Source organism: Equus caballus, chromosome 3 (genome assembly GCF_041296265.1).
Source record: "Equus caballus isolate H_3958 breed thoroughbred chromosome 3, TB-T2T, whole genome shotgun sequence".
In the NCBI taxonomy this organism is placed as follows: Eukaryota; Metazoa; Chordata; class Mammalia; order Perissodactyla; family Equidae; genus Equus; species Equus caballus.
The window spans coordinates 41,134,761-41,146,850 of record NC_091686.1 but is presented as its reverse complement, the minus strand read 5'-3'; positions in this window follow the sequence as shown (position 1 = coordinate 41,146,850).

Below are 12,090 nucleotides of genomic sequence, written 5' to 3'. Positions count from 1 at the left end.
TTTGATTTTATAATCTACTTATACCCCACTCCTCTTTCATATTTTCTTCCTGCCAACTCCCTTTAAACAAAGACTGATCACAGCACACAGAGCAAAATACTTAGATAACTGATTACTGGTCAGACCACACACACAACTGTGGTTTAGCAACCGGCCAACCAGTGCACCTGAGTGATCTATGTTACTTTGTAACATTCACAGAACAGAGGGTTCCTTGTGGATATTGAAAGCCTTGTCTAAGGGTTTCTTAGTTTCCACTCTTTTTGTACAGCCACCACTTTCATTTTGTCGTTACATATTTGTTTTGACAGGCATATATAACAATCCTCCTTTTTCAAGATATATGTAATTATATACAGATAATATAGATAATATACACATTACATATAAATATATGTAAAATATTTTATCTTATATATAAAATAAATGTATATAGGAAGTGAAACTATTAAATATTTGGATAGCTTTAGTGTATAGTGTTTCAATATTTTAATTACAATTTGATATCTAACATTTACTCTATCTTCTAGATGCATATCAACAAATGCAGCTTTTATAATGAAAGAAGAGAGTAAGGATGGTCTGTTCTAAACGAAGTTCATTGGGGGAAAGTAGACGTTCGGGGTGGCAACAACTTCTCATTGGCTGAGCTGTGGCGTTTCTTATTGGCTGGGCTACTGGAAGGTAGAGAGAGAACTCTCCCTTCAGTAGTGAAGTAGTTGTACTTTCTGTCAGACGTTCAAGCTTCTGTGTCTTCTTGTTTGGAGTAATTGATGACATGTGACAAGGTGTGAGAGCTCCCTCTACAGGTCTCCCTGACTCCAATTAGTGATGATCAACAGGACCCCGTGACCCAGCAGTTTAATCAGACAAGCTGAGTAGACAACTGTCAGAGTCTGCTTTTTTCTCTCTCACTTCTTTAGCATTAAGCTCATAGATGACGATCTCTCTTAAGCTCTCTTCCTTGTCAAAGATAGTCATATGGAAGTCAAATCAACAATGTAGGTTCACTTATTTATAAAGAATAAACGTGAAATAATTGTCAGAATGTGTCCTTGTTATTGAAGTTAGGTAGCAATAAGCATGATTTGAAATAGTGAGACCATCATTTGAAACCTTTAAATTTATTTTAAGTTGACAATTTTGAAAAGAAACCAATTCTGAATTCCTTCCTCTCAGAACTTGTTCCACCATGGCTTCTACATTTTTCTCGCTCATTGTAGCACTGAACATTGCACTTTGTTATGTACATATATGAATAGTGCATCTTTATATGTGGACTATCTTGCACAATTCTCTACCTAACCCATTACATTGACACATACTCCTCATGCAGCATAGAAGAGACTTAACTCTCTGTATAGCTAGTTGCCTAGGAAATCTAAGAAAAAAATTTAAATGGAGGCTATAAGATTTCTGTTTACATCTGTCTGTGTCTATATATGTATGTTGTAAATATTTTACCTATTTTCTACCTCTAGATGGTATTACCAAATTTAAGAGCTTTTTTAATTGCGTTAAAGGTGAAGCACTTATAAGAATTGAGCACTTTACTCTTCTCAGAAATATAACAGAAACTAACCCACATGTGTTTTTCAAGTAAATGTGATACAGAATAATTTTTGGTAAATGAAAGTTTATTTACATTCCTTGGTTTGGTTGAAATAGGCATGCCTTCTGAGTTATCAGCATTGGGTATGATACAGACTCCATGTCTATTCTACCTGGGTTTATTGGTGAAATAAGCTCATGTTATCCTTGTTACGAAATTTGCTAGCTATAAAAATCACTTATAATAATAGCGGATTTTGTCTAACGTTTCACAAGTTTTGTAGGCAATCTAAATATAATTATTAGGAACAAGTGAACTAAATACATATAAGAAATATAAAAAGTTTTTAGGTGAAGTTTTTATGTGTTATGGTAAATGTACTTAAAAATAACTTCAAAATCTCTTGGTAACTTGAAACATTAGAGTTTTTCTAAATTATGTACACCCATGAAAATTTATTGAGTAAGTAGATCATTTCCAAATAAGATAAAATATTAGACGTTAATTACTAAACATAGGTTTACCTACTTTTTGTTTCTTATTACAGAAAAACTAAAAGATGTTTCGGTCTATTAATGAACATGTCTTGTGACTCATTAAAAATTTATGCTGTGGGGAGCAAAATGGCGGGGTGAGCTGACCCGGGATTCTCTCCCCTCCAAAATACAACAAAAGATTGGAAGAACTGAATTTCAGAGAATAAACATAATGCCAGCTCGTTAGAGACCTACAATACCAAGAAGGCTGAGGTCATAACATTGCTTACACCCTTGGAGGCACTGGAACGGTAGAGAGAACATCGCTCTCTCCCCTAGAGTCTGCGATCGCTGCGGCGTGGGTCGGGAGGGAGCGGGGGAGGGGCCACGTGACCTGGGGATCATCCAGGACTCCTGCCACTGATTCAGTGGAGACCTGCTGACAGGGGGAAAGCTTCCGTCTGCGGGGACCCTATAAATCAAGGGCCTTGGGAGACCAGAGAACAGAACTGATCTGAACCCAGACTGGCGCGTGTAACAGCCCTCCCCCCTAACAAAGCCAGTGGGTGCAGCCATCTTGCCCCGAAGGCGGAGAGCTAACATGCCGCTCTCTACCCCCATCTAGTGGCAACAGGCTGTAACTGCAACTGAATTCTACCACCATGAGAAAAAACCGCTCCTCTACCATCAGCAATTTATAAAAGCCCCAGACCAGAAGGAAAACAATAAAAACACAGAATTAAGTCCTGAGGACTTGGAATTAGGTAAACTAAGTGATAATGAATTCAGAGCAGCTATAATCAAAAAACTCAATGAGGTAGAGAGAAAGATAGAGAAACAAGCCGAGTTCTGGAGTTACTTCACAAAAGAGATTGAAATCATAAAGAAGAATCAAACAGAATTACTTGAGATGAAAAACACAATGGACCAGATAAAACAGAATATGGATTCCCTGAATGCCCGTGTAGACAACCTAGAGGAGCAAATCAGCATAATCGAGGACAGACAGGCTGAATGGCGCCAGACAGAGGAAGAAAGAGAACTAAGAATTAAAAAAAATGAGGAAAATCTCCGAGAGATAATGGATTCAATGAGGAGTAAGAAGATAAGGATCATAGGAATTCCTGAGAATATGGAAAAGGAAAATGGAGCAGAAAGTGTGCTTAATGAAATTATTGAAGAGAATTTCCCAAATCTAGGGATCAACGGAGAAATGTGTGTAGAGGAGGGTTTTAGATCTCCTAGATTTGTCAATGTAAAAAGACCCACCGCACGGCACATAATAGTAAAGTTGGCAAATAGGAATGATAAGGAAAGAATACTCAGGGAAGTAAGAAAAAAAAAGAGAATAACCTATAAAGGAGCCCCTATCAGACTGTCAGCGGATTTCTCTACAGAAACCCTACAAGCTAGGAGAGAATGGAGTGATATATTCAAAGCTTTAAAGGATAAAAACCTTCAGCCAAGAATACTCTATCCAGCAAGAATTTCCTTCAGATATGAGGGAGAAATTAAATCTTTTCCAGACAAACAAAAGTTAAGGGAATTTGTAACTAAAAGCACTCCATTGCAAGAAATCCTCAAGAAGGCTCTCATACTTGAAAAAAGAAAAAAGGGAGAAAGGGGACACAAGCCACAGACTAGGGAGACTGATGGATAGAACCAGAACAGGATAGCAAATATTCAACTATAGCATTAGGGTAAAAATAAGGAAACTACCAAAACAAGGACGATCTGAGCACTCTAACTACAAATTAATAAGACGAGTTGGAATAAAAAATGAAAATAATTATTTAGGAGGGGAAGAGCAAAGGGTCTAAATCAGTATTAGTAGGGTAAGTAAGAGACCACCAGAGAATAGACTATATTATATATGATATTCTAAATACAAACTTCAAGGTAGACACTAAAATAAAGTACAGAACAGAGTTACAAATCATAGATAAGGAAAAATCTAAGAAATCCAGCATAAGAAATTGCAGTATTAAATGAGTAGTCTAATGCACACAGGAAAAGAAACACAGGAAAACAAGATAATGAGCGACAGATTGACAGCATTAAGTCCACATGCATCAATAATCACTCTCAATGTGAACGGATTGAACTCTCCAATAAAAAGACACAGAGTGGCAAAATGGATTAAAGAACAAGATCCAACAATTTGTTGCCTCCAGGAAACACACCTCAGCCCCAAGGACAAACACAGACTCAGGGTGAAGGGGTGGAGGACAATACTTCAAGCAAATAGCAAGGAAAAAAAGGAAGGTGTTGCAATTCTCATATCAGACCAAGTGGATTTCAAAATAAGACAGGTAAAGAGAGACACAGAGGGACAATATATAATGATCAAAGGGACACTTCATCAAGAAGAAATAACGCTTATATATATCTATGCACCCTACACAGGAGCACCAAAGTTCATAAAGCAACTATTAACAGACCTGAAGGAAGACGTTAAAAACAACACAATAATAGTAGGGGACCTCAACACCCCACTCACATCAATGGACAGATCATCCAGACAGAAAATCAACAAGGAAATAGTGGAGCTGAATGAAAAACTAAAACAATTGGACTTAATAGACATATATAGATCACTCCACCCTGAAGGAGCTGAATACACATTCTTCTCAAGTGCACATGGAACATTCTCTAGGATAGACCATATGTTGGGAAACAAGGCAAGCCTCTACAAATTTAAAAAAATTGAAATAATAACAAGCATCTTCTCAGATCATAGTGCTATAAGGCTAGAAATTAATTACAGGAAAAAAGCTGAGAAAGGCACAAAGATGAGGAGACTAAACAACACACTACTGAACAAGCAATGGATCATTGAAGAAATTAAAGAAGAAATAAAAAAATACCTGGAAACAAATGAAAATGATAGCATGCCATACCAACTCATATGGGATACAGCAAAAGCTGTATTAAGAGGAAAATTCATCGCAATACAGGCACATCTTAACAAACAAGAAAAATCCCAAATAAGCAACCTTAAAGCACACCTAACTGAACTAGAGAAAAAAGAACAAATGAAGCCCAAAGTCAGTAGAAGGAGAGAAATAATAAAAATCAGAGCAGAAATAAATACTATTGAAATGAAAAAGGCAGTAGAAAGGATCAATGAGACAAAGAGCTGGTTTTTTGAGAAGATAAATAAAATTGACAAACCACTAGCCAGACTTACAAAGAAAAAAAGGGAGAAAGCTCAAATAAACAAAATCAGAAATGAGCGAGGAGAAATAACAACAGACTCTGCAGAAATACAACACATTATAAGAGAATACTACAAAAAACTGTATGCCAACAGAATGGATAACCTAGAGGAAATGGATAAATTCCTGGACTCCTACAATCTCCCAAAGCTCACTCAAGAAGAGGCAGACAATTTGAACAGACCAATCACAAGGAAAGAGATTGAAACAGCAATCAAAAGCATCCCAAAGAATAAAACCCCAGGACCAGATGGCTTTCCTGGAGAATTCTACCAAACTTTCAGAGAGGATTTAATACCTATCCTTTTCAAGCTATTCCAAAAAATTAGGAAAGATGGAACACTTCCTAACACATTCTATGAGGCCAACATCACGCTGATACCAAAACTTGACAAGGACACCACGAAAAAAGAGAACTACAGGCCAATATCACTGATGAACATAGATGCAAAAATTCTAAACAAAATTTTGGCAACCAGAATTCAGCAATTCATCAAAAGAATCATACATCAGGATCAGGTGGGATTCATACCAGGGACACAGGGATGGTTCAACATCTGCAAATCAATCAACGTGATACACCACATCAACAAACTGAGGTATAAAAACCACATGATCTTCTCAATAGATGCAGAGAAGGCATTTGACAAGATCCAACAGCCATTTATGATAAAAACTCTGAACAAAATGGGCATAGAAGGAAATTACCTCAACATAATCAAGGCCATATACGACAAACCCATAGCCAACATCATACTCAATGGGCAAAAACTGAACCCCATCCCTCTGAAAACAGGAACAAGACAAGGATGCCCTCTACCACCACTCTTATTTAACATAGTACTGGAGGTCCTGGCCAGAGCCAGGCAAGAAAAAGGAATAAAAGGAATCCAAATAGGGAAGGAAGAAGTGAAACTCTCGCTGTTTGCAGACGATATGATCTTATATATAGAAAACCCCAAAGAATCCATTGGAAAACTGTTAGAAGTAATCAACAACTACAGCAAAGTTGCAGGGTATAAAATCAATTTGCATAAATCAGTAGCATTTCTATACTCCAGGAATGAACCAACTGAAAAAGAACTCAAGAATACAATAGCATTCACAATCGCAACAAAAAGAATAAAATACCCTGGGGTAAATTTAACTAAGGAAGTGAAGGACTTATATAATGAAAATTACAAGGCCTTTCTGAGAGAATTGGATGACGACATAAGGAGATGGAAAGACATTCCACGTACATGGATTGGAAGAATAAACATAGTTAAAATGTCTATTCTACCTAAAGCAATCTACAGATTCAATGCCATCCCAATCAGAATCCCAATGACATTCTTTACAGAATTAGAACAAAGAATCCTAAAATTCATATGGGGCAACAAAAGACCCCGAATTGCTAAAGCAATCCTGAGAAAAAAGAACAAAACGGGAGGCATCACAATCCCTGACTTCAAAACATACTACAAAGCTACAGTAATCAAAACAGCATGGTACTGGTACAAAAACAGGTGCACAGATCAATGGAACAAAATTGAAAGCCCAGAAATAAAACCACACATCTATGGACAGCTTATCTTTGACAAAGGAGCTGAGGGTATACAATGGAGAAAAGAAAGTCTTTTCAACAAATGGTGCTGGGAAAACTGGAAAGCCACATGTAAAAGAATGAAAATTGACCATTCTTTTTCACCATTCACCAAAATAAACTCAAAATGGATTAAACACCTAAAGGTGAGACCTGAAACCATAAGGCTTCTGGAAGAAAACGTAGGCAGTACACTCTTTGACATCAGTATTAAAAGGATCTTTTCGGACACCATGCCTTCTCAGAGAAGGGAAACAATAGAAAGAATAAACAAATGGGACTTCATCAGATTAAAGAGCTTCTTCAAGGCAAATGAAAACAGGATTGAAACAAAAAAACAACCCACTAACTGGAAAAAAATATTTGCAAGTCATATATCTGACAAAGGCTTAATATCCTTAATATATAAAGAACGCTCACAACTCAATCACAAAACATCAAACAACCCAATCAAAAAATGGGCTGGAGACATGAACAGGCATTTCTCCAAAGAAGATATACTGATGGCCAATAGGCACATGAAAAGATGCTCATCATAGCTGATCATCAGGGAATTGCAAATCAAAACTACACTAAGATATCACCTTACACCCGTTAGAATGACAAAAATATCTAAAACTAATAGCAACAAATGTTGGAGAGGTTGCAGAGAAAAAGGAACCCTCATACACTGCTGGTGGGAATGCAAACTGGTGCAGCCACTATGGAAAACAGTATGGAGATTCCTCAAAAAACTAAAAATAGAACTACCATACGATCCAGCCATCCCACTACTGGGTATTTATCCAAAGAGCCTGAAGTCAGCAATCCCAAAAGTCCTGTGCACCCCAATGTTTATTGCAGCACTGTTTACAATAGCCAAGACGTGGAAGCAACCTAAGTGCCCATCAACAGACGAATGGATAAAGAAGATGTGGTACATATATACAATGGAATACTACTCAGCTGCAAAACAGAACAAAATCATTCCATTTGCAATAACATGGATGGACCTTGAGAGAATTATGTTAAGTGAAATAAGCCAGCAAGAGAAAGATAATCTGTGTATGACTCCACTCATACGAGGAATTTAAAACTATGGACCAAGAACAGTTTAGTGGATACCAGGGGAAAGATGGGGTGGGGGTGGGCACAAAGGGTGAAGTGGTGCACCTACAACATGACTGACAAACATTAATGTACAATTGAAATTTCACAAGATTGTAACCTATCAATGACTCAATAAAAAAAAAGTTTGTGTTACAGAAAAAAAAAATTTATGCTGTGATAAAGTGTATGTTTTCAATAAAGAAGGTAAAAGGGATGGAGGGATTTTTTTGTTAAGAAAGTAATTTTGTCCTAAAGTAAAACTGGTTATGGGAAAGAAGAAAAGGCATGTTCTGAAAGTAAAAAAAAAAAAAAAAAAAAGTTATAGGTTTGTGGAAGGGGAATCTTGGGTAAAGAGTTTTTGTGCATGGGCAAGTTGGCTAAGCTTGGAATTAATTTAATTATGTAAATGGTTTAATATCAACAGTAAACTGATACAAAATTAGAATTTGCCTTTCTCTCTCTTAAAATGACAGTTATTTTCCTGCTCTTGAGAAAGAAGTTATAAAATGTTTTTCTTTAATTTTATGTAAGTCTACCAAAAATACAGGTATTCTATGTTTTCTCAAAATAATTTCCCATGTTCAAAAAGCTGAAGTCTTTCTTTTAAGAGAGCTTTTTTTTTTTTTACAGTTTAAGTTTCTGTGTTTGCCTTTGACATCTTCTGTTGTCACTTTAGTTAAATGGATAAGTAAGCATTGTTTTATCATAACCTATTATCTTATTTGACCAGGTGTGTTAAAGCCTTTTGATATTTCCAACAAACTTCCCAAAAATTTAAATCATAAACAAAATCTTTTTTTGCCCTACAAGTAGCTTTGAGAACTTCCAGGGAGTCCATGGGACTTCTCAGAGAATTTGTTTTCTCTTCTCATAATAACAGAAATGGCAATCTAATTATGTTTATTTGATATGTCAAATTACATGTGAAGCATTGTCAAACAAGTAATGACAAACTTTCTTTATGGATATCCTCATATGTGTACGTTGTTAATATAAACGTTCCAAATACAGTGCCAAATTTTTAAAAATCTATGTCCTCATATGTTATCTCTCGTAATTCTAGTTACCTAAAAATATTATATGTCACAGGAATAATCAAATTTTACTGTCAATTTTATTGTAATCAAATCTTTAGCCATGCCATTTTAAGTCTTTTGTCATTTACAGAGTTATTGTTTATTTGATGCTTTTGCAAAATGTTTCATCTTCAGAGAGATTCATGGAAAGGATTTTGACACAGTCTACAATACAGGTTTCTGAAAAACTTTCACATCATAACACTGAACTGGGTAGGTAATTACAGACACTTAATGGAGAGAATGATGGCTTCAAAATATCCTAACAAATGATCAAGATATACGTATTAACTACATGAGATTACGTGAACTGAAGAAGATACTCTAAATGTTTTGTTTTTCCAGAATTAAAGCATTCTTTTTCCTAAGCTATCAAAAATTTGGTAAGACACACCTTTGTGAAAAAATATAAAACATTTACTTTTTCTTTCTACCTTATCCTTCAGGAATTCAGAAAACCTCTGTCAGTATTTTTACTTATATAAAAAATTAGGCCAAGTTTTTTAATATAAACAAATTAGTTTTAGTGGGATTTTCTTTGGTACAAAAATGAGGGTAAGTGTAAAGAGAACAATTATGTTTGCACTTTTGTAGATGTCATATTTCAGTCCTGTTAATTGTCCTTGAGGTTTTGTTGCATACATGTGCACTGGACTTCCCTGGGCTAAGGTAGTGCCTTTGGTCACACTAATTGTTCAAAGTAACCTCGTTCAAAAACATAATCTCACTCCACACAAAATAGTCACCATTAGATCAATGTCTACGGATATACAATCTTCAGCAGACCCTTTGTTGTCTTATGCTGGTACGACACAAGCTACTGTGACTCTCTAGTGTCCTATACTCAAGCGTATGATCAAGAGGTTAAAGAAGCTTTTCTGGATTCCAACTTAAAGGATCTTTTGGTCACAGTCTAGAGCCTGTAGACTGGGTATTCTGGAAGCATCATCAGAGGAAGAAAGCTCTCAAGCCCCACTGGAAAGGACCTTACCAAGTCCTCCTAACCACTGACACTGATACAGAACTAGAAAGCATTCAAATTTGATGATACATCTCACAGCTAAAGAAGGCTCCACCAAAAATATAGTCATCAGATGCTGGTGCAGATGCTAAACAAATTCCGGAGGACTCCAAATCTAATTGTACAGGAGGAGAAGCAACTGACATCTGGGACAGACAGCTCTTCCCAAATGGTTGGACCAGGACTGTACGCCTTTTACTCAATGTGTCTCTTACCTTATTTTTCTTTTTCTCTTTGTTAGAAAAATAATATTCTTCTCTGCATGTCCCAATCTATTCATAAAGGGGGAAATATTTCTGACTGTTGGGTTTGTCCTCAGGAGCCCCATTCTCTAGATAAGTCTAGAGATTCTTTAGTACATTTAATTACCAATCTCTCTGCCATTCCTCTCCTAATTCTTTGTCCTAAGTGTCTAGAATTCTTTGCCTGACCAATCAAATCCTTGGTTTAGTCAATTTCATTATAATGACTCCATGATATGTACTCCCTTAGGGTCTAGTTTCTCTTTTTCTTGCAGAAAAGCCTGTGTAAATCACATTGTTTAAATTTCTACCAAACTAGAGGTCATTATGCAACTGGATTGTTGGTTATACTTTTTTCATTATGTGACCAATCAAAAACTCTGTATTGGGCATCAGCGTGGAGTTTACTTCACAGACTAAAATGTAAAATTAGTTACACACATAGTCAAGGGTGTTCAGTGCCTGTTGGTAGAAACCCAAGCACAGCTACCAGATTGAAAAAAACCTATTTCCTAGGATAGGCACTGTCATGGATAAATATATGATCATAAATTTCTCTAAATCCCTGACAGATATTGCTCTATCTGTCACTAAAGAAATAGCTGCCAAAGAAAAGTCTGTGGATCCTCTTGCACAACTTGTATTAGGTAATAGAATTGTTCGTGCTTATCTCCCAGCTGAACAGGATGGCTTTTTCCTGCAGTAAATGCCTCTATTCCTTGGTATCTCTTCCTTGGCAAACACCTGTATTGAAATAAAAACTGAACTAGACAAAATCTGAACACAAACCGAATTGTTAAATGTTGTGCTCACTGGCACTCCATGGTTTTCGATCACTTTAACTGCCTACCCTCAGGAATGGCCTGGTTTGGGTCTATTCTCCAGTTTCAACTTAGTGTTTTATTTATTATAATAGAAATTCTCACTGTTGTAAAACTGTCTCCTGTGCATAACTCAATATTATAAGAATACCACTTGGATAATAATCACTCAATGCATTTATATGACTGCTAACACTTATGAGCTTGCATCTGAGAAAATTCAAGGAAGTATAGACAGTATTTGCCCTTAAAGAAATATGATGGTATCTGCTCTGGTGCTGTTTTTGCTCAAGTAGGCCTTAAAGCTCTTAAGGAAATTGTGTTTCTCCTTGTGTGGGACATGACATACTGGGAATGAGCCTTCCTTAAAATGAAGGACGGAGGATGCTTTGATGACTGATCAGCAATGTTTTTTAACAGTTGATCAGCAATGCTTTCCAATAGTCAAACAGCAATGCTTTCCAATAGTTGATCAGTGATTCTTTCAAAGAAAGATCTCAATCAAAAGGGGAAAATGTCAAAATCGACTATAATGGAGCCATTTTAATATGGAGTTGGAGCTGCCTTTCAAGGGAAACAGCCTTGCTGTCTTAAACATTAGACTGGGCCAAACTCTCAGACTGTGTCAAAATGGCAGTTGTTTTACAAGCAATTGTTTGAGAAGCCAGCAGGAGAACAGACATCCAGACCACAAAAACTGAAGACTGTGGGCTGACCCTGATCCAGTGACTGCTCCAGGCTCTTTGCTCCAAAAATTCAAACTTTTTTCATCTTGCAAAACTGAAACTCTGGGACATCAGCATCACGGCAGAGTGAGCTTGTCTGGTAATCTCGCCGCTCCTCCGCACAACGAAAAGACATTCATACTACAACAGAAGGCATCCAAACACAACACAAAAGAACTTTGGGGGACACACACAGCCATACAATGGAGGGCAGAGAAGCTGGAACTCCCCTCAAAGGAGGTGGAACAGAGTAAGAGAAAACTTTTCTCCCTCTCCAAAAGACTA